The sequence below is a fragment of the Cervus canadensis genome, chromosome 6, assembly GCF_019320065.1.
Source record: "Cervus canadensis isolate Bull #8, Minnesota chromosome 6, ASM1932006v1, whole genome shotgun sequence".
Taxonomy (NCBI): Eukaryota; Metazoa; Chordata; class Mammalia; order Artiodactyla; family Cervidae; genus Cervus; species Cervus canadensis.
Window position 1 is genome coordinate 87030512 of NC_057391.1, and position 23372 is coordinate 87053883.

General features: G+C 48.1%; 1 protein-coding gene across 4 annotated transcripts in view; it reads right to left on the bottom strand.

The window, feature by feature from the left end:
• Window positions 1-21850, bottom strand: part of STON2 (stonin 2) — a 159280-nt gene extending 137430 nt beyond the window's left edge. The window contains exon 1 of one of the 4 annotated variants that reach the window (XM_043472696.1): window positions 21698-21850. The gene's annotated coding sequence lies outside the window, so the exon portion shown is untranslated. The remainder of the gene's footprint in view (window positions 1-21697) is intronic. The other 3 variants (XM_043472700.1, XM_043472694.1, XM_043472699.1) reach the window with 3 other exon arrangements.
• Between the last annotated feature and the right edge of the window lie 1522 nt (window positions 21851-23372).

The following is a 23372-nucleotide window of genomic DNA, read 5'->3' on the forward strand; positions in this document are numbered from 1 at the left end:
AGCTGCCGTGAACAGAGAGCTTAGCTCAGCGCTCTGTGATGACCCAGAGGGATGGGACGGGGGTGGGGAAGCGAGGCCCAAGAGTGAGGGGATATATGTGCACATAAACATGTACACAGCTGATTCATGTTGTACGGCAGACACTAACACACTGTAAAGCAATTATCCTGCAATTTAAAAAGAAAAGGCAGCTTACAGTGTTCCCAGTCCTGGCTCTGTGCTGGACGTCACGAACAGAGAAGCAGATGACACAGAATCCAGAAAGGCCAATTAGCCAATGGCCTCGTACTCATGAGGGACTGCCAGTTCAGTTCAGTTGCTCAGTCGTACCCAAACTCTCTGCGACCTCATGGGCCACAGCACGCCAGACCTCCCTGTCCATCACCAACTCCCAGAGTTTACTCAAACTCATGTCCATTGAGTCAGTGATGCCATCCAGCCATCTCATCCTCTGAAGGATTTTAAATATTATTAAGAAGGAAAGAAAGCACATTTAGTCACAGAAAGGACTGAGAGATGTGCCTCCTACAACCTTAAATTCAAGGTTCCACTTACCATGCAACCCTTCACAGAGAGGTTGATGAGTGTCACAGCTCCTATAATTACCTTGTATGTACCCAAATTAGGTTACATTGGGGGTTTCTACGTGCTTGAGGAGACATTAAACATGTGAATTTGGTTAAATGCAAATACACACAAAAATACCTAATACTCTCCTAACCCTGTCTTAGAACCTTTTCAGTCTTTACTGGGAACCTCAGAAAAAGGAAGAACAGAAGTCTTTCTCCACCACCTCTAAGAGGCCCTGAACTTGAAATGACAGCAGGGGTTACCGGGGACGATGACCAAAGGTCGCAGGGGTGGGGTGGGAGGGTCACTCAGGGAGGCTTCCTGGAAGAGGCTATATTTAACCGGGGCCTTAGGAAGACGGGCGAGCAGAAATTCTGCACTCAGGCGGGCCGCCCCCACCCCACTGTCAACTGCAATCAAGGGCACGTCTCTTATTAAACTCTCTAAACCTGAATTTCGCCGAATAGCTTCAGAGGTTCCTATAAGGATAAAAAATGCTGCATGTCAGACTTCCAGCACAGCTAATACGAAGGGTTCCACCGTTCCATGAGTGTTATCTGGCTCCATGATGACTTCCACTAATAAAGGGTGAGCAGGAGTCAGCCTGCAAAAGAAACATGGCATGAAGTTGCTGATTGCGTTCCTGCAGTCGCCGGGTTTAGGAAGTGAAAGCGGAGGAAGGGGGAGAGCTCAGAAATTTGGGAAGAAAGGGAAGCCAAACTTCAGCCTGAGGCAGGGAACGGCCTGCTCCGCTGAATGGCAGTCACGGAAAGGTCCAGAGAGTGAAGGGACCGCAGGAGGAACGCCCTGCGCGTGGTCACCGAGGCGAGCGGAGTCTGCGGAGCACGGACACGGGGCGGAAGTGGGCCCTGCGCTGTCATCCACCTCTTTGGACCCGACGGAAACTCTGTCTAAAGGAGTCCAGTTGTGACAAGGGAATGTGGGACTATCACAGTTTACAGCACGGCTTCAGGAACTTTCCTTTTAGAAACTCCTGACAGCGGTCCCTAAACCAAGAATAAGGACTACAGGAAACAGCACTCGGCCACAGACCTCAAGTTTGATGGGTGGCTCTATATGGATTTGTGTAGACAAGCACAAAAGTTTATTCCCCAGGCAGATGACAGACAGAAAAACGATGACCCAATACTGCTTTCTTGCACTGAAATGAAACTTTCCTCCTGTGCTGCACTGCCAACTCTTCTTTAAAAAAATTTTTGGCTACATGCAGCAATATGGGATCTTAGTTCCCTGACCAGGGATCGAACCCACACCCTCTGCGCTGGAAGCATGGCGTCTTCACCACTGGACCACCAGGGAAGTTCTGCCGCTTCTTCGTCAGTCTTTCCGCCTGGAAGCCCTCCCACCTGACGCCCCCCTCCCAAGGCCCTGCTGCAGAACTCTGGGTGGCCCAGTCACATACCATGCAAAGGGCACACGCCCCCTGACCTGGGTGCTGCCCTCGGGGTACAAAGTCCCAAAGTCCAGCAGCCCTGAGAGCGCATGTCCTCCCAGCCCTCCATCCACACTTGGGAAAAAAAGAAAGGCAATGTCAAACGTTCAGGAGAAAATTCCACTGGAAGATGAAAGTGACTGCTTATGGCCATAGGAATCCTTGGGCTCATCCTTCACTCTCCAGAATGAAAACAACAGTGGTAGGAAATAACAAGCAAGCCTGGGTAATGAGGAGAATGGGCTTCCCAGGTGGCTCAGTGGTAAAGAATCCGCCTGCCAATGCAGGAAACGGGGGTTTGATCCTCGGTCCGGGAAGATCCTCTGGAGAAGGAAAGGGCAACTCACTCCAGTGTATTCTTGCCTGGAAAAATCCATGCACAAAAGAGCCTGGAGAGTCCATAGGTTGCAAAGAGTCAGACATGACTTAGCGATTGAACAACACCAGTTAGGAGAAGGGCAGTTGAACTGAGGGCAGAAGTGCAGAGCTTAAGGAAATCAGGAGCACAGAATTAACTGGGAGTGATTAGAATGTGTCACGATTCAAGGCTTGTGAAACCAGAAGGTAGATGTAGAAAATGTAGATTTGGGGCCTAGACAAAAATTAGGGGTAAAAGCTAGATTTTTTAGAATCATAAAAAAAAAAAATGATGATGTATGAAATACGTCAAGGGAATGAATCAATGCAGGAAGTAAAACGACAAAAAAAGATGGTTGACTCAGACTTCCCTGGTGGTCCAGCAGTTAAGACTCCGTATTCTACCACAGGTTTGATCCCTGGTCACAGAAGTAACCATGCCAAGAGGTAAGGCCAAAAAGAGAGAGAGAAAAAAATGGAAGACGGCTGACTCTTGGAGCATGCCTACATACAGTGGGGGTGAGGGGTCCATCAGATTGATAGAGAAAAAACAGAGGCCTCTAGGATCACGAAGACAAGACAGTTTTCAAGAAAGTAAGCTTCCCTAGTGTTAAATGCTACAAAGAGACATTATGAGGGCTGGGAATGTCACTGCTGACCTTTCAGAAAGTTAACTGGTGGTTCCTTGAGGGAAGGCCCATGCCCTTTCTCACAGTATTGCCAAAGCTCCAAGTGGCTGCACAGAAGGAAAGGAACAAGCATTTGTGGAATAAAGTATGGCAGCTAGACTGGATGCCCAATTGCAAGGAGTTAATAATAAACCGTGATCATGGTTTCCCTCATGGTCCAGTGGTTAAGAATTTGCCTTCCAATGCAGGAGACATGGGTTCTATCTCCAGTCAGGGAACTGAGATCTCACATTGTTGCTGTTCAGTCGAGTTCAACTCTTTGCGACCCCACAGACTGCAGCACACCAGGCTTCCCTGTTCTTCACCATTTCCCAGAGCTTGCTCAAACTCACGTCCATTGAGCCAGTGATGCCATCCAACCATCTCATCCTCTGTCGTTCCCTTCTCCTCCTGCCTTCAATCTTTCCCAGCGTCGGGGTCTTTCTAATGAGTCAGCTCTTTGCATCAAGTGGTCAAAGTACTGGAGTTTCAGCTTCAGCATCAGTCCTTCCAATGAACACCCAGGACTAATCTCCTTTAGGATGGACTGGTTGGATCTCCTTGCTGTCCAAGGGACCCGCAAGAGTCTTCTTCAACACCCACAGTTCAAAAGCATCAATTCTTTGGCACTCAGCTTTCTTTATGGTCCAACTCTCACATCCATACATGACTACTGGAAAAACCATAGCTTTGACCAGACTGACCTTTGCTGGCAAAGTAATGTCTCTGCTTTTACATATGCTGTCTAGGTTTGTCATAGCTTTTCTTCCAAGGAGCAAGTGAGTGAAAGTTGCTCAGTCATGCCCAACCCTTTGCGACCCCATGGACTATACAGTCCGTGGAATTCTCCAGGCCAGAATACTGGAGTGGGTAACCTTTCCCTTCTCCAGGGGATCTTCCCAACCCAGGGATCAAACCCAGGTCTCCCGCATTGCAGGTGGATTCTTTACCAGCTGCCCATTCCCTTCCAAGGAGCAAGTGTCTTTTAGTTTCATGGCTGCAGTCACCATCCATAGTGATTTTGGAGCCCAAGAAAATAAAGTCTGTCACTGTTTCCGTTGTTTCCCCATCTATTTGCCATGAAGTGATGGGACAGGATGTCATGATCTTTGTTTTCTGAATTTTGAGTTTTAAGCCAGCTTTTTTACTCTTCTCTTTCACCTTCATCAAGAGGCTCTTTAGTTCCTCTTTGCTGTGTGCCATAAGGGTGGTGTCATCTGCATATCTGAGGTTATTGATATTTCTCCTGGCAATCTTGATTCCAGCTTGTGCTTCGTCCAGCCTGGCATTTTGCATGATGCACTCTACATATAAGTTAAATAAGCATAGTGACAGTATATAGCCCTGGTGTACTCCCTTCCCTGTTTGGAACCAGCCTGTTGTTTCATGTCCAATTCTAACCGTTGCTTCTTGACCTGCATAATTTCTCAGGAGGCAGGTAAGTGGTCTGGTATTCCCATCTCTTTCAGAATTTTCCACAGTTTGTTGTGATTCACACAGTCAAAGACTTTAGCATAGTCAATGAAGCAGAAGTAGATGTTTTTCTGGAATTCTCTTGCTTTTTCTATGGTCCAACGGATATTGACAATTTGATCTCTGGTTCCTCTGCCTTTTCTAAATCCAGCTTGTACATCTGGAAGTTCAAGGTTCACATAGTACTGAAGCCTCACTTGGAGAATTTTGAGCATTGTTTTGCTAGCGTGTGAGATGAGTGCAACTGTGCGGTAGTTTGAGCACTCTTTGGCATTGCCTTTCCTTGGGATTGGAGTGAAAACTGACCTTTTCCAGTCCTGTGGCCACTGCTGAGATCCCACATGCCGTGGGGCAACTAACCCCGCACACCACAATGAAGAGCCTGCAAGACACAGTGAAGATCCCACGTGCTGCAACTAAGACCTGAAGCAGCCAAAGACAAATAAAGATTCTTATTAAAAAAAAAATATATATATATATATATATACACACACACACCATGATCACAGTTTAAATTTTACGACTCTAAATACAGCTTTTGTAAAAGAAGTCAAAAGTTTCCTGCAAACACAGTGTTAATCCCGATTACAAGGAGGAAGTACTTTTACTATGGAGGAAGCAGTTTTCTACTTACTTGGCAACAAGCTGAAACTTATCACTGGGGAGGGGAAAACTTTTTCCTGGGATCTTCCCTGGCAGGAATTCTCTGAATGACCATAGCAAAACTGAAAAACTAAAACTTCTGATTTAGTTTCCACACATTTATTAATTGGGGATCGATATCAATCTATTCACAAAGACCTTGAAAATACTTGGAAAATGGGAAATAGACTTAACTAGTCTTAAGTCCCATATGGTCCTCACACGTTCTCCAATAAAACAGTTTGCAGATAAACACTTCTTCCACGGAAGCTTTTTGCCAGGTCCTTCTACTTGTTTTAGAAAGACTGAAACTAGGACTGAGAATTATCCAGAAAATACTTCTTTAAAACCCAATAAAATCCAAGAACTACAATATCTCACCTTAAACTTGTTTTCCATACAGAGAGAAGCATTCTACCATTCTCAAGTTGTACTTTAAAACTAGAGTAATAACTATAGTAAATCTCTTTTGACTGCTTCTTCTGTAAGACATTGTGCTGAGGGCTTTACATGCATTATCTCAGCTAGTCTTTATAACTATCCCATGTAATAAAGTGCGAGTATTAATGTCTATTTTCCCAGGCTTCGATCTTCCTCAGGACTACATAAGAAGTGGAGCTAGGACATTAAACCCAGGATATATCATAAATCCTCAAAAGGCTTAATTTTCATAGCTGCATAATATTCCACTGCATCACTGACATTTAAAGATACTCGTTTGATGTCTTTTTAATTAGAAAGATATCTTAAAATAGGAAATCATGGGACTGATGGCCAGCTTGCATCAGAACAAGGTAACAGGTTCCAAATGATGGATCTTTACTAACAGGCCCATCATTCCGGTTCCCCTGGAATGCAACACGGACAAGGAAGAACAAGGAATGCGTGATTGAATGCTCAGACTCCCAGCTAAGGCCTGCCAGACCCAAACACCAGAGAGCACCTGGCCTGCGGTGGTCCTCTCTCTTCTACCTTTACTAGCCCCTGTTTTTCTAGAGAAATGGTGGTACATTTGAATGTATCTTAGCCTGGATTCCTTGGAAAACAAAGTCTGAGACTAAGCTTCTATGCCAGGGCTTTGGAGGAATCCCAGGGATGTGACAGGGAAGACGAGAAATGAGGCGATGAAAGCAGATGTGTACGGCGTGGGGCTGGCGGTGGCTTCACAAGAATCACAGCTTCTTGCTCGGTCACCCAGGACTTCCCCAAAGAGCCTGTTGGGAACTGCAGAACCTCAAAAGCTTCCATCAGAGGAAGTGGCGTGAGAGGAGGGCATGAATTTGCCAGCGCCTGGCTGTTTCTTGTTCCCCATTAGTCAAAGTTCACCCCTTGGTGACCCAACTTCCCCCCTCAACTGGGGTGTATCAGCTGGACCTTTCTGCAGCAGATGGGGAAGCCAGATCCCACACCCTGCAGGGCACACTTCATTTGAGTCCAGAAGTGGTGAGGGGAACCCCAGCATGGCCTTGGATGGCAAGATGGTAGAGATCTGGGCTCTACCACTCCCAGAGACAGATGAGGCTAAGAAGATCTGAGGTGGTACCCAAGCAGGAGCCAATACAGGAAGGTTAAACCTAGACGGGAATCAATGCCAGTACACAATCCCACATACATAGAGTGCAGAAGTGATGCTCTGTAGGTATTTCTGAACTCTGAATTCTGTCATAGCACATCATCCATTCATTTCTTCTTTATTCATTGATTGAATAAATGCCATTCGATAGCACTTATGCAGCATCTTCCATGGCAAGGCATATTCTAGTGAAATTTGAGGGACAGAGAGAGGGCTAAGACCCAGACTCTGCCTGGGACAGGGAGACAGGCAAACCAAAGATGATCTCAACACGGTGTGAACAGGGGGACCCAGCAGGGCCATAAGCACACAGGGGAGTTGTACCTAGCCCCATCTTGGGGTCAGTGAAGAATAACTGAGGGAAGATGAAACCTGGGCAGGGGCTTGAAAGATGAACAGAAATTAGTTAGAGGTGGGGGATATGACCGGCAGTATGACATCTAGAAGAACAAAATGGGACAATACAATGTGGTCAGTTAGAGAGTGCTATTTTACTTAGCCATGTTTAAGTGACTGTGCTAACATGCAAAGCCACCGTTTGTTACCCAAAGGGGCGTGCAACAGACATCCTTGACTCTTAGACATTCATCCTGAGAACTCCCTGCTACCTAACCCCATCCCTGAATATCTCCCATCACTGACCCCAACTCCTAAAGTATGTATCAGAGATGGGGTGGGATCTGGAGATAAGGGAAGGCATGGTGTGAAGGGAAGATGTGGCTAAGAAATGAACTTCAAGTTCAGGGATGGCCCGAGATTCAGGGTTAGTGTTGGGAATGGGGCGGGCTGGGGACGCAGAGCCGGAATGATGGTGTCTGTTTTGTATACGACGTCTACCTCTGAAGACTGAAAAAAGTCCCCCATTCAAAACTGCTGCAATAAAGTGTAATTGTGTTCATACAAAATCTAGGGGATGATTAAAAGCATGTTGTGTCTTCTGAACTGTAGATAATTCAGTTTAACTCACTGAAGCAATGAGCCAGAGGAGGTTAGCAAGAGAGGAGGCTGGCGAGACTGAGAGTCAGGTCAGATGGGGCCTTGGAGGCCATCCCAAGAAGGCTGGGATCTGGCATAAAGGGAATGGAGATCAGTGAAGCACATGATTCAGGGGTATTTGACAAAGATCCTTCTGGAAGCAGTAAGGATGGTCGGGTGGAGGGTGGGAAGACCAGCTGGTAGTTATAGTGATTGGGCATTGCAAGGTGAGGGGGAAAGAGGGGGGATGTTCTTTATGAGTCACTTAGGAGGTAAGATCATCCAGACACGGGGATGAAGTCTATCTGGGGCTCACTTAGATTGAAGGGGTAGTGGTCAGTGGATAAAAAGGACCCTGGAAAACCAGATAGATTTTAGTGCTGTCCACCAAGATAAGGACTTTCGGGGGAAGAACGGCTGAGGGGTGGTAGGGATATAAGTTCATTTTTAGACCCGGTGAGTTCGATGGGCATTCAGGACAATCACACTGAGGCGTCTATGGGTCTGCTCAACAGACATGTCAAGAGATGAGCGTTCATCACACAGACTGACAGGTCAGTTGTGGCTCTGGACTAGGTCACCCAGAGAGAATGTACAACACGAGGAGCAACAAGAATCAAGGGTGGGAAAGTCAGCCTTTACGTGCTGGGCTCGGGATAAATAGTAAGGCGGGACTTCACTATAAACGCCTCCTCTGGTCACGTCGTGGAGGCCCCAGGCTGAGATCCACCTTCCACTGTAGGGGGGAAATAAACTACCGGATTTGCTTAGAATCAAGAGGTGTGTGCATGTGTGCTCACTCAGTCCTGTCCAATTCTTTGCGACCCCATGGGCTGTAGAATCAAGAGGAAGATCAGGTAGTACAGATTTTCGTGTTCATGTCAACTAGTGAACACTTCAGGTAACACCAAATTGAGGGGGCTCTGGAGGCTCCAGGATGAGACAGAGAGGGGGAAAAATACAGGCAGCGTTAGACAGAACCACAGGAGTTGTGCATTTCTGGTTTTCCAGCCCTGGAGGAAGTGAAACCTTCCTCACTTGTTTGCAGCATGGGATTTACTTATGTTTTACACACTTACCCTGGTACTTCCACTACCTACGCAATTCATCTGTCAGGAAGGGGTCTCTAGTTAGGGCTAAGGCCAGGGGGCACTCAAACTTGAAGTTCTCCCCCTAGGAACTGATGCTTAACCTTATGTTTGTTTGTTTGTTTTATTGCAGAGTAAGTAATTTTTATTTTTGTCATTTATGTATTGTGACATACACATACAGTAAAAAGAACGTATCAGCAAACATTAGCTGGCTAACTTTTTACAAAGATGAACACTACCGACATTTGGGCTGAATGATTTTTTCTATGTGGGCTGCCCTGTGCCTTGTAGGATGTCTATCAGCACCCTTGGCCTCTACCTTCTAGGTACCCATAGCATGCCCATTTAAACCCTGACGGCTAACACCGTCACCAGATTTGTCTCCTGGGACAAAATGACCCCCAACTGAGAAGTACGATTAACCTTACTTCTTTAAAAAAAAAAAAAGTCTGACTCTCTGGATCTCTTTGAAATATAATGTAAGTATAATGTAAGGGAGACCCTCCCTTCCAGGTAAATACAGGCAACACTCTGTCTAAATTCAGGAGCTTCAGAGACATCTCTCCTAAGGTCCCTGTATGTGAAACTCCCAGCCAAAAGCTCCACCCGAGAACAACTTATCTAGTTCCCGCTGCTGTCAGAGTTTTCAAAACCAAGCAAAACCACTCCAAGGCAGCAGAGCAGAAGGAAGCCAGGCACTGTGGCTTCTACTGACCCTGAACTGATAAATTCCTTATTTCCATTTTCAGTACTGCAAAGGGGATCTCCTTCCCTTTTCGAAGAAGGTCTCCCGTCCCACTTCCCCCAACAAAACAAGACACACAGGCGTAACACCAAGACAGTCCACCCAAACGCTAAACACTCGGGCTGCCTCGTGGCTGCGGCTGTGGGCTGGGCCCCTGGCTGACTGCAAAGCTGTCCCTGGGCAGCAGGCCCCTCACAAACAAGAAACACCCCAGTGCAGGCTGCTGACGAAGGCAGGGAGGGGAGCCTGGGTGTCTCCGATGACCAGGGACAGCGGCGAGGAACCAGGCACGCTGGGTGGGCTTGGCCCGGTGTGAGAGCTGAATCAGAATCTGTCCGCTGAGGGCTGGCCCTGTTGCCGTAGATCAGGCCTTGGGTTTTGATAGATGGTACTCACTGATAGATGCAGAGGGCAGATATGTTATAGGGAGTGTTATGACTTGCAGACAAAATAATCCTCACGTTATGAAATGGGAGCAACTCGGCCTCTTGAAATAGTGACGACTCAACCATCTCTGCCGTCCTAGTGTATTTCCTTCTTTTAAATTTATTCTTCCAATTTTTATCTGTTTATCTACCTTTTGATTTCTTTATTATAAAAGGAATGCACTCTCACTAAAGGAAATCTGGAAAATACAGAAAACCAGTATAAGCACTGGGGTACTTCTGAAATGATTTGATTTCTAAAAACTCCCTCTGCAAGCACCTTTCCAGCTTCCCAGGGACACTTCTATTGTTTAAGGGTAAAGAGTTCCCTTGTGGGGGCAGGGGGAGGTGTCACCACAGACAAATGGGACAGAATCCTTTGACCCCGTGATTGCCTGGGCTCTCACCCCGTGGCTGAGAATTATTTATTCTATTGTTTTTTTCCAAGTTGACGGAAATTTCCCACAGTTGGTGCCTATTCTCCTTACTTCCTCAACCCGAAAGACCAGAAAGAAAAAATTCATCACTGCAAATTCTTTCCTATTAATTCTTCTCCTTGGTTATTTCTAATGTTTTTCTCGGTCAGTCCTCACACCACCCGTCTCCATCTGGAGAAGGTCCCTCCAAAATTCGTGGAGGGATTGAGAAACTAGCCACACGGTTCCATACGTTTGGTCACCACTAATAGTAGTGTTCCCTTTGGTCGACGTCTCACTGACAGTAACTCTCGCAAAACAGAAAAGCCACAAATTCGTAGCCTGTAAACCACATATGCAAACACAGCAAACATTCTAACAAGAGAATTGAGACGAGACTTCAGAATTCCATTCTCCCTACCTCTTGGTTCTTACTGAGCCTACTTTGTGAGTAAGACAAAAAAAAAAAATTCAGAATTGTATTATTTGTTGAGTGAAGCCAAGTGTCTTAGGTTCATTTTCCAACCAACTGTAAAACTTGAATTTAAAACTTAAGATGCATTTTCCAACCAACTGCAAAACTTGAATTTAAAACTGGGAGGCCCAGTTCATGTACTGGGAAAGAGTGAGGACCTTCTTACACGGCCCACAGTGGTAAAGAGCACATACGAGGTTAGCACACATGACACAGAAACGCTGACACTGCCAGGGGTATCCACTTTTTCTCTGTTTTTCGGGTTTCTGAAGGCCTGCGCATCTGCGGTTCCCGCACCGGTTGCCACAGCCACAGGCCAGATTTGATCTCTGGATGCCCTGTTTCAATTACAGGGGAAACCTAAGTGGCTGACGTGTGTGCAGAATTTATTGCAGTACCTCCTTGACCTCTCTCTTTTATTTTGAATTAAAAAAAAAAAAAAAGGAAAATAGCAGTAGTGTGGGTTAAATTAAAATGTGGTTTTCAGTTCAGGGAAGATTCAAAGGACTTTAAAAATATGTGATCCGTCACTGTTCTCACTTCTCACCCGTTGGCAGGGCCGGGGAGCATTTCACAGTGATAAAGCGATTAACAGCTTCCCGGCATGAATACAGCTGCATCTCCTGAGCCCTCCAGTCTCGGAGACTGGAGGCATTTTTACTCCCAGTTTCCATCTCAAGGTAAGGAAACACGGAGTGTCAGAGAGTAAGTCACTTGCCCCAGAGCCCAAAGCCAGGATGAGGCCAAGTGGTATCTAACCTGAGAACAGTGACCCTGAAATCCATGCATTATAGAGCTCAAAGGATAAACTAGCCAAAGAAAACACCCGCATCAGAGAGGCCCACGCGCCACTTTATACTGGCAAAGGCAAGAGCAAACGAGTGGGAATTCCCTGGTGTCCAGGGGTTAAGACTCTGCACTTCCAATGTAAGGGGTGTGGGTTCAATCCCTGGTCTGGGAACTAAGATCTCACATGCCACAGCCTTTTTTTTTGTTTTTGCCACAGCCTTTAAAAAAAAAAAAAAAAAGAACAAACTTTTTGCTTCCAGAAAACTGGAAGCAGCCTGACTTTTCCACTAGAGCTGGAACACCTCCTGGCTCAGCCCTCAGACCCCTCTTGGCCTGCTTCCTTTCTTCCCCGATGGCTTTGGATCCACCGCTAGCTGGGGAAGCACTGCCCAGAGGTCTCCGGCCCCAACTTCCCCCGACACTGCCGACGCACCTTCATTTCATCACCCAACAGGCCTCTCAAACCATCACATCCAAAATCGAACAAGTACTTTCTGTTCCCCAAAACTGCCCCACCAGAAGCTTTCCCTGCCCAGAGTGATAGCAGCTCTTTTCCAGCTGCCTTGGGGGGCGGGGGTGGTCAAAAAATCAAGTCATCCTGGACTTCCCGCTTCCTTTTACACTGTTTCTCTCACGTTCATTGAACAAAAGGCATTTTATAAACATATTTATCAATGGTTCCTTTGGCTGCGTCAGGTCTTAGTCGTGGCGTGTGGAACGCAGGATCTAGTGTGCGTGTTAGTCGCTCCGCCGTGTCTGACTCTTTGCAACCCCACGGGCTGTAGCCCATGAGACCCCTCTGTCCGTGGGATTCTCCAGGCAAGAATACTGGAGTGGGTTGCCATGCCCTCCTCCAGGGGATCTTCCCAACCCAGGGCTCGAACCCACATCTCCTGCATTACAGGCGGATTCTTTACTGGCTGAGCCCCCAGGGGAACCCCCAGTTCCCTGACCCGGGACTGAATCTGACTCCCTGCCTTGGGAGTGCAGAGTCTTGACCATGGGACCACCAGGGAAGTCCCTCTCAAAGGATTCTTTGAAATGGCAAACTCCACTAGTACAGTTAATAGTTACGTCATCAGCACGCAAACCGGTCATGAGTACCTTCACTGAAGCAGTTAGGTAAGCTTTGTCCACGGCAGCACTGTCTGCCTACAAATAACAATGACCACACACTACTTCATTTTTGTGTGCTATTGGATGGACATGTATATGACACCTCCTGTCTCCCAGGGACTGACCTCAAAGTGCTTTACAACCCATTTAACTAAGTAACTCACATACTCCTCAGAAGAGCTGTATAAAGTAGGTACTATTGTTATCCCATGTATTTAGGAATCTGAGGCACAGGGAAGTTATAGAATGCCCATCACTCAAACATGGACAGTCCAGCTCCGGAGTCTTAATGAACCTACAGCCTTATCTGGCTTTCTTACGGCCAGGACCCAGCTCTGCCAAGGGCCCAGGTGCAACTGCGTCCTCCGTCCTCTTCACAGGACAGAGGCCCCCAGAGGACGGCCGCAGGGCCCCTGGTCCCAGAAGCACAGGGCCGTGCCTGACGGTGCAGCTGGGGGTGCAGACACGCCCGCCCGCCGGGGCCAATTAGGCTGATCTGAGTGACAGAGAGCCGCTGAACTGGCGCAAAGAGGTCCCCCTCCCAACTCATCCCCTTTCTAGCTGATACTTTATAACGAAAATCTTGAGGAGGAAGAGATAGGGAAAAGAGAGAAGGAAGTGTGCTTCAGCAGCCCTGCTGATAGTGCGAACCCAGAGAGCAAAAACAAGGGCCCGTTTCCTCCACGGGATCTCTGCGGGTGTGGCGGACAGCACAGACCGCCCCCGTTCACTCTTTCTAGCACTTTCCCCTTTGTTTCCAGTTACAGCAGTGACTGCAAACTCCGGGAGAGGGTGATGGACAGGGAAGCCTGGCGTGCTGCAGTCCACGGCGTCGCGGAGGGTCGACACGACGGAGCGACTGAACAACAGAGGATCCGAAATTAGCAAAATTCAGTGAATGATAGCTACTGATCATGATTCTGATCACTTCAATTTCGAAAAAGCTTTTTCCCCATCTTTCAACTGCCAGAGTCTGAAGTGGAGGGAAACATAAGAACATAGAGTACTGTTAAAAAATTAATACTCTGTACAGGGCGAAGACACAAGTCAAGCTATTTGTGACAGCTCCGGGTTCACGGAATAGACGGCATTTAAATAATGTGTCGCTGAATAAGCTGTGGATCACCCCAGCCTTATCCACTTAACTGTGGCATTACACTTACTCTTCTAACAACTGAAGTCAGGAAAGACAGACAAACATATTCGATTTCTAAAGCAAACAGATATAAAACCTGTTCTCATTTAAAGCAGCTCACATTTTTTAAAAAAAGCACTTAGCTAACTTCAAAAAGTAGCCAATGGAGTGATTCTGTCTTGCTGGTAAGGGTCTGGTGTCTCACTTCAAAGTTCAGGCAGATTGAAAGCCACTGACAGTCCTGCTATACTGCTTGGCATCTGGCGTGAAAAATGCTGAGACTGCCATTTCATTCAGATGGTGTGTTTGCACAAACCCACAGCACCGAAATGGTACCTCCTTTCAATGAGAGCCAGGGTTCAGCCTGAAAGAGAAGGGTGTAATTATCTCATCCCCTGAATTAAAATTAACGAGGACCTTTTGCGGAGGCAGCTGGAAGGCCTCCACGGGGTACAATAATAGATGGAGAAAATCTTAACTGGATGTCAAGGGCCCAAGTTCTGAGAGCCACCATCCCGACAGAAATCTGCAAAGCAACTGAACCTGGGCAGCACCACATGCCAGGGAGATGGCATCAGGGGATGTGATATGCCAGGGGATTCCTGCAGGACTTTCAACAAGTCATTTGACCTTCCCAAGTCATTTTTTTGCAAGTGGAGAGAGACCGACCTCCTGCCTGCTTGACAGAGTTTATGATGGGATTAGACGGTATTTATAAAGTGGTTTGTCATCCTTCGCTTCAAAGCGCTTTCCTATTAATAAAGCGAAATGTTAAGAAGGTCAGATGAGAGTCCAGTGTAACTCATCTTCTCATGAGTCACTGAAGGGCTTCGTTTTTCAGGAGGTGATGCAAACAATGGAAGCTGTCAGGATATCCGGATTAGAGGGTCAGATGGGGATGGAGAAAGGAAGGCTCGAAGCTCAGGTTTCCCTTCTCCCCTCTCCCTTGATCCCTTCACTGGGATACAGAAGTTGAGTCACACTCCCAAACAAGCCCATGCTGACCATCAGAGCCACAGTTCACTTGCGCCCATTCCCTAAACCTTGATGGCAGTGGTTTAGTTGCTAAATCGTGTGGACTCCTGCGACCCCATGGACTATAGCCCGCCAGGCTCCTCTGTCCATGGGATTTTCCAGGCAAGAATACTTGAGTGGGTTGCCACTTCCTTCTCCAGTGGATCTTCCCGATCTAGGGATCGAGCCTGGGTCTCCTGCACTGCAGGCAGAGTCTTTACTGACTGAGCCACCACAGAAGCCCCCTAAACCCTGATGCTCCCACCCAAATGCTACTTCTCCCTCCAATCCGGTGTAACTGCTCCTCCATGAGCCTTCCCAGCCCAGGACAACCTCAGAAAAGACCCCGTTTCTGGATTCACAGCATGCGTGCCCCCTCTGAGTATATGGCTACTCTTGGCCTTCCCGCTATGTATTATTAATTCTGCACAAATACTATGCCCTTTCTCAGATCAGAGCACTAAGTGTTACCCTTTTCTGAATTCCTCATGTCTTCCTCAGAGCCTTACACTCAGGAAACACTCAATGCCATTCACGCAAAGCCACCTTCCAAAGATATTACTGGGCAGATTAGCAATCTGCCAAGTAGCTTCACATTCCTCATTGTGACTTAATACTATAAAGAACACTGACCATCTCTTGCGAGTAGTGAGGCCACCTCCGAGCACACAGTCTGGGTTAGTGTGGGGCCAACTGCAGGGACAGGTGTGTATACAATGAACAAAAAAATGCACGGAACTTGCGAGTTTTCGATTCTGCCCTTCTATTATCCATCTACAGAATTTTGGCTGTTTCTACCTAAGTTGTCACATTTCAGAAAGACAGCAACAGCACCAGAAATCTACCACCGGAAGTTGCGAGAAGTGGAAAAAGTATACATGGTGTATTCCCAGGTGGAGCAGTTGGCAAAGAATTTGCCTGCCATTGCAGGGGACGCGAGAAACTCAGGTTTGATCCCTGGGTCAGGAAGATCCTCTGGAGAAGGAAATGGCATCCCACTCCAGTGTTCCTGCGTGGGAAATATCATGGACAGAGGAGCCTGGCGGGCTACAGTCCACAAGGTCGCAAAGAGTCAGACACGACTGAGTATGCACTCTCATGACATGACACATAACATTTATTCAATATAAACATACAGAGAGTATACCATTTATGTAGTTTAATATCTGTGATTTTTAAATGTCAAATATCTGGATAAGTGCTATCCAACCATGAACAGAAACACTTTCTAATGAACATGCTCCATGTTTTACATCCCTCCTGGCTAGCTGAAGTGTCCCTTTCCTCACTGGCTCCCACTCATGTCTAGGGTGTGGTTTGCTACATCTTTTGAAACTGCAGACCAAGCTTCCTGGAGACGTGAGGCTGAGGGAACTGCGGGAGTTCGCTGTAGAGCTGATCAAGGGAAGGCAACACTAAGGCCAATCCTGCAGCAGGAGGAGAAACAGTTAGCCTTCCAAAATTACCTGAACAGGGTAACAGACAGATCCGACCGACGGAGCTGGCCACAGGCCCCCTGGACACAGGCTACAGGCTCTCGCATCCTTCTGGAGGTACCCAGAAACCTAGGGAATTCTCCTGCCTCCAAGAGCACATTTTTATTTATTTTTAATTAATTTAATTGGAGGCTAATTAATGTACAATATTGTGGTGGTTTTGCCATACACTGACATGAATCAGCCACAGGGGTACACGTGTCCCGCCATCCCAAACCGCCCTCCCACCTCCCTCTCCATCCCATCCCTCAGGGTCATCCCAGTACACCGACTTGAGCACCCTGTTTCATGTGATCTATGAAACTAGGAACCTGGACTGGTGATCTATTTCACATATGGTAATATACATGTTTCAATGCTATTCTCTCAAATCATCCCACCCTCGCCTTTTCCCACAGAGTCCAAAAGTCTGTTCTTTACATCTGTGTCTCTTTTGCTGTCTCGCATATAGGGTCGTTGTTACCATCTTTCTAAATTCCATATATATGCATTAATATACTGTATTGGTATTTTTCTCTCTGACTTACTTCACTCTGTATAATAGGCTCCAGGTTCATCCACCTCATTTGAACTGACTCAAATGCATTCTTTTAATTGCTGAGTAATATTCCATTGTGAATATGTACCACAGCTTTCTTTTCCATTCATCTGCTGATGGACATCTAGGTTTCTCCCATGTCCTGGCTATTGTAAACAGTGAAGGGCACACTTTTAAAGTGTCATTTGTCTATCACATTTCTGTTAGGAAAATTATCTTTTTCAAATCTCACTTCATTTGATAGCATAGGCACACCATGCTTTCGAACTGTGGTGTTGGAGAAGACTCTTGAGAGTCTCCCGGACTGGAAGGAGATCCAACCAGTCCATCCTAAAGGAAATCAGCCCTGAATATTCACTGGAAGGACTGATGCTAAAGCTCCAATACTTTGGCCACCTGACTCGAGGAACTGACTCACTGGAAAAGACCCTGATGCTGGGCAAGATTGAAGGCAGGAGGAGAAGGGGACGACAGAGGATGAGATGGTTGGACGGCATCACCGACTCAATGGACATGAGTTTGAGTAAACTCCGGGAGTTGGTGATGGACAGGGAGGGCTGGCGTGCTGCTGTCCATAGGGTCACAAAGAGTCGGACACAACTGAGCAAGTGAACTGAACTGAACTGAATATGCAGAGAGTTTCTAGTATATTCAACCCCCCCAACAAACCATTTTATACTCATGACACCTTGAAACAAATACTGTAACCTGCTAGCCAGCACTCAAAGGTTGACCCTGCGAGTATTTCATTCATTCACATGATGTCCGTTGGGCAGGACTATCACTGATTAGACTTTTGCCGCATCCGGGATTTATAAAAACACAGTGAAAAGAAAACAAACCCTCACTATGATTTATTTCTTGTGTCATGTTGTTCACGCCAACATATTTTCTCCTTAACGTCTGATCTTGGAGGGCTTTCTCGTTACAGGAGCAGTGAGTCACAGCTAAGGGAGCTGTCACAACTTGCTCCAACCATAAGCATGAGCCAAACTGAGAACCTTGGGTTCTCAGGGGGTTATTTATCTGGGGGGCGGTGATCACAATTTGCATGATCACATGGTACAGATGTTTATTCATGAAGACCCTCAAGGGAAACGAGTGATTTTTTCGACTATTTCAAAATTCAGCCAAATGTCCACCCAGTGAGCAAAACCAGCTCTGGAAGAGATCAAGACCGGGATGACAAGAAGTGCGACGGGTCAGGACTGGGGCTGTGTGACAGACTCGTGGACTGGACAGGGCGTCGGGGCAGAACGGCAAAGGCAGGGTGGCACATTTCTTGCCTCCCCGAATCCGAGCTGTTTTCATTTCCTGACCCTGAGCACTGCACCTGCAGTTCAGTTAACCCAGAGACTCAGTCACTCCTACAGACCAAAGCCCGCCTCCAGCAAAACTGCCACATGGATTATCCCGGGACCTTCCAGATTTCCTCCTCCCACTAGGCCGTTCCATTCAGGTCTTTCCCCTCAACTCTGTCTTAATTCCTCCCTGTAATTCGGTGACTTTCAGAGTGCGGTGTCTGGGCCAGCATCATTATCACCTGAGCACCTCTCTGAAATGCCCATTCCCAGGCTCACCCCACTCCACTGGTTCAGAGACGCTGGCATGGGGACCCAGAAATTTATTTTTTCAAACCTTCTAGGTGATTCCAATGCACCCTAAACTCTGAGAACAGCTGCTTTGGATGATAAAAGTTATGAAATAAGGACTTTAATGTGAGAGAGACACCCATTTTAAGAGAAGACCTGTGAAGAGAGACCACTCAAATGAGCCACTTCTAGGAGTGGACTCTCAAGTCATGTGACAGACAGTGAGCGAGAGAGATCTGAGATCTCAACTGCTTCAATCTCCCCACATTGCTACTAGAGATGTGCTCACCCTGAAAATTTGATCATCTCAAACTCCAGGGTAAAACCCTTCTGAGTAACACAAGCTTCTAAATCAACTATGTATCAACTGGGCTTCCCTGGTGGCTCAGCTGGTAAAGAATCTGCTTGCAATGCAGAAGAACAGGGTTCCCTCCCTGGGGCCAGGAAGATGCCCTGGAGAAGCGAATGGCAGACCCACTCCAGTGTTCTTGCCTGGAGAGTTCCATGGACGGGGGAGCCTGGCGGGCTACAGTCCATGGGGGCTGCAGAGAGTCAGACACCACTGAGCGACTTTCACTTCACTTCTGTCTGCTACTGATCTATAACCACGTCCCTGAAATGGCACTAGGGGTTTTCTATTCATTAGCACCATCCTTAGAACAATTCTGCTTAAAAAAATAAAAAATGTTTTTCTGAGCCCTCATTTTACGGTGTGAGAGACTTTGGCTCAGAAAAAAACAAAGCAACTTGTCCAAGTTTCCCAGCTGTCAGCCACGGGTGTGGCTCTGAACTCGGCAACCCACCCCCTGCCCCACGTGCCTGTCTGTGTCTCCTTCAGCACAGCTTCCAAATCCCCCCACTCAGGTGCAGGGGGTGGGTCTTCTCATCAACAACTGAAAGGGCTGGTGAATTAATCTGACATTTGAAACACCTGACTTCCCTGGGGGCTCAGATGGTAAAGCATCTGCCTACAATGCAGGAGACCCAGGTTCGATCCCTGGGTCAGGAAGATCCCCTGGAGAAGGAAATGGCAACCGACTCCAGTACTCTTGCCTGGAAAATCCCATGGACAGAGGACCTTGGTGGGCTACAGTCCATGGGGTTGCAAGGAGTCAGACATGACTGAGCGATTTCACTCACTTTGGAGGACTTACATCTGGAAGTGGGCTCCTTACCCTCTGAGATGACAGTCACGTTCTCTGGGTGGATGTATTTATTCTAAGGCTCCTGGTAAATGTGCCGGAGGCCCTAGGAGCACTGGGGCACTTTAGCTGCACCCTCTCCCCAGTTCTCAGGCTGTGGGGGTAATGTGCTGAGAAAGATAGGCAGGTTCCCACTAACATTATTCTAGAGCTGCCCTCCCCAACCTTTTTGGCACCAGTGACGGGTTTCATGGAAGACAATTATTCCACAGACCAAAGTTAGGGGTGGGGTTTCGGGATGATTCAAGCGCATTTACTATGCACTTCGTTTCTATTATTATTTCATCAGCTCCTCAGATCATCAGGCATTAGATCCCAGAGGCTGGGGACCCCTGCCCTAGAGAATCTTGGGGAAGGTCCTTTGGGGTTTGTCAGGGGGTAGGAAAAAAGTAGCAGAGGGCTCAGAAATCCAAGCGAGTCTGATATACATTGATATTTTAGCTTTTAAAAAGACAAATTCAGGGAGTGAGACATTTGACTCTTCAAATTAAATAAGGAAAGTGACACAGTGGCAAGGAACCGAAGCAGACCACCCAGGTCAGAAACCAGAAAAAAAAAAAAAAAATCGCCTCAAGTAGGAACTGTAATTTTAGGTTTCTGTGAGCTGTTGGCATTTTGTTGTGTGGTTGGGCTTTTGTTTGCTTTTCTCTTCTCTCTCTCTCTTTTAAAATTCACTTGTTTTAAGGGAGGAGTCGGGAGTATAAGAATGTTCAAAGTTCCCCCCTAAATCAGCCATAGTAATGAGGCAACACAGTACCATGATATTCTTTTCACATAACATTCATACACTTTTTTTCCAAGGGTTACAAAGTTTTCTCAGTAACTAGTTGGAATCTGTCTCTCTCACCATTCCAATGAAGCAGGCTTGTTTTTTCTTTTTTAAAATCCCTCAAAGGATAGAGTACCTTTAAATGATACCATCAGTAACATTAATAAGAGTATTTTTCCCTTTCAAGTGTAAAAAGCTGTTCAGAACTCCAAAGAGTCACTGGGCCAGTCTGGACACGTCTGATTTATTCTTTAAAAAGGCCATCCGCTCCATATAATGAACACTAAGCCAGCATTTATGGAATACTTCAACGCTGGCCTCAGCGTTTTCCAGCTTGGCTCATTTACTCCGCAAAGCCACGCCATCGGGCAGGTAAAGGCAGTGTTTTGACTTTACAGTCAAGAAGAGTGAAGCGCAGAAGACCACAAAAGACCTGCCTCGGAGAAAGAGACGGAGGCCACTAGCTGTACAGAAACCAGTTAATGATTCACTCACAGCCCTGGGGCAGCTCCTTTTAGTACAGGCTGCAACGCACACACACACAGGCGCACACACACCAACCACATCAACTCTTCATCTCAGCGAGAGGGGCGGGTGTCAGGCAAATCGCTTGGCAACGCGAGGAGGAAACTCCATCCAAAGGCCGGGTCCAGGCCGCCTCTGGGCGCTGTCCAGCGGGCATCGCGCCTGAGAGGCCAGGCTGGGGTCCCTGTATCCGGACACCCCGAAAGTGAGGCGCAGAACGCCAAAGCCGGGATTTCAGGCTTTGGGGAGGGGTTGGGGTGAGGGGTGGACGGTGAAGAAAAGCACCGTCCGCAAGGACACCTGTTGTCGCCTCCTTCGGGCCCCAAGAAGACGTCCCGGGGGCCCAGATCTCAGGGCGGACACGCACGGGCAGACAGTGCCTGTGTGCGGGGCAGGGTGTCCAGGGGTCACGTCTTGCCCCCCGACCCTGCACCCCTGCCCGCCTTAGCGGACTCCCCTCGCTCGCTCTCACCGCTGGACGCCCGCGGCTGGGGGAAGCGCGTCTCCCCGGGGCGCTCCGGCCGAGGCAGCCTCGGGGGGCCCCAGGAGGACTCGGGCAGCTCCCGCGGCGCTCTGACCTCGCGGCCGGCCCGCCCCCCGCCGCTCCACCCGCGGGGGCCCCGAGCGCGGTCGACCTCCCCGCGCGGGGAGCAGCTACCTGCGGCGCGGGTCGCAGAGTCGCGAGGGTCCGCCGGAAGGTGGCTGCGGCTCAGCGGGCGGCGCCGGCCCGGGGGCGCCCCCGTCCCGCCGCGCGCTCCTCCCCGCCGCGCTCGCTCCAGGGCGGCCGGGCCGCCGGCTCCGAGTCCGAGCTCGTTCTGCGCCCCGCCGCGCTGGGCGCCGCTCCCGCCGCTTCGGATTGGCCGTGGCGCGAGCCCGAGCCGCGCGCTGACTGGCCGGCCGGGCGGTGGGCGGGCCCGACGCGGCGCGGGCCCGCCCCCACCCCGACCCCCCGCGCCGCAGCCCGTGGCGTCCTCGCTGCGCACTGAGCCTGGAGCTCTGAGCCAGACGCTGCAACCCCGGCCCAGGCGCGCGGCCCGGGGGTGCAGGGGCTGGGGACGGCCCAGGAGGCTGTCCCACAGCCCGTGTCGAGGCTGCACGGTGCGGATCGCTGCTCCCCCGGTCTCACTCTTATATGAGCTTTTCACTCCGCGTTCATTTAACGCTTTTACTATCAGTTCAGTTCAGTCGCTCAGTCGTGTCCGACTCTCTGCGACCCCATGGACTGCAGCACGCCAGGCCTCCCTGTCCATCACCGACTCCCGGAGTTCACCCAAACTCATGTCCATTGAGTTGGTGATGCCATCCAACCACCTCATCCTCTGTCGTCCCCTTCTCCTCCCGCCCTCAGTCTTCCCCAGAATCAGGGTCTTTTCAAATGAGTCAGTTCTTTGCATCAGGTGGCCAAAGTATTGGAGTTTCAGCTTCAGCATCAGTCCTTCCAATGAATATTCAGGACTAATCTCCTTTAGGATGGACTGGTTGGATCTCCTTGCAGTCCAAGGGACTCTCAAGAATCTTCTCCAACACCACAGTTCAAAAGCATCAATTCTTCGGCCCTCAGCTTTCTTTATAGTCCAACTCTCACATCCATACATGACTACTGGAAAAACCATAGCTTTGACTAGACAGACCTTTGTTGGCAAAGTAATGTCTCTGCTTTTTAATATGCTCTCTAGGTTGGTTTTACTTTATATACATATATATATATATAGGCACTCTCTCTCTCTCTCTCTCTCTCTCTATATATATATATATATATATATATATGAGCTATAGGATTATAGCTGTTAATCTTATTGACCACCTGATGCGGAGAACTGACTCATTGGAAAAGACCCTGATGCTGGGAAATATTGAAGATGGGAGGAGAAGGGGACGACAGAGGATGAGATGGTTGGATGGCATCACCAACTCTAAGGACATGAGTTTGGGTAAACTCTGGGAGTTGCCAATGGACAATGAGGCCTGGCATGCTGCAGTCCATGGGGTCGCAAAGATCGGACATGACTGAGCGACTGAACTGACTGAACTTATATATATATATATATACACACACACATATATATATATACACACACACACATATATAGGCATAGGACACAGGGCAGTAGCTCATAAACAGTGGGCAACAAATTGTGTTTCTATACTCAGATCGTACTTGACATACAATCTTTGTGGAGCTTGCAAAGGGTAAGCGACTTGTCCAAGCTTGCAAAGGGTAAGTGATTTGTCCAAGGTCCTAATCACGTTAAGCGATTACTAAGGACAAGAAGGACAGCGAGGTCTTCCTCAACAAGGAATCTTTACCTAGCTACGGAGATGAGTCTGAATAA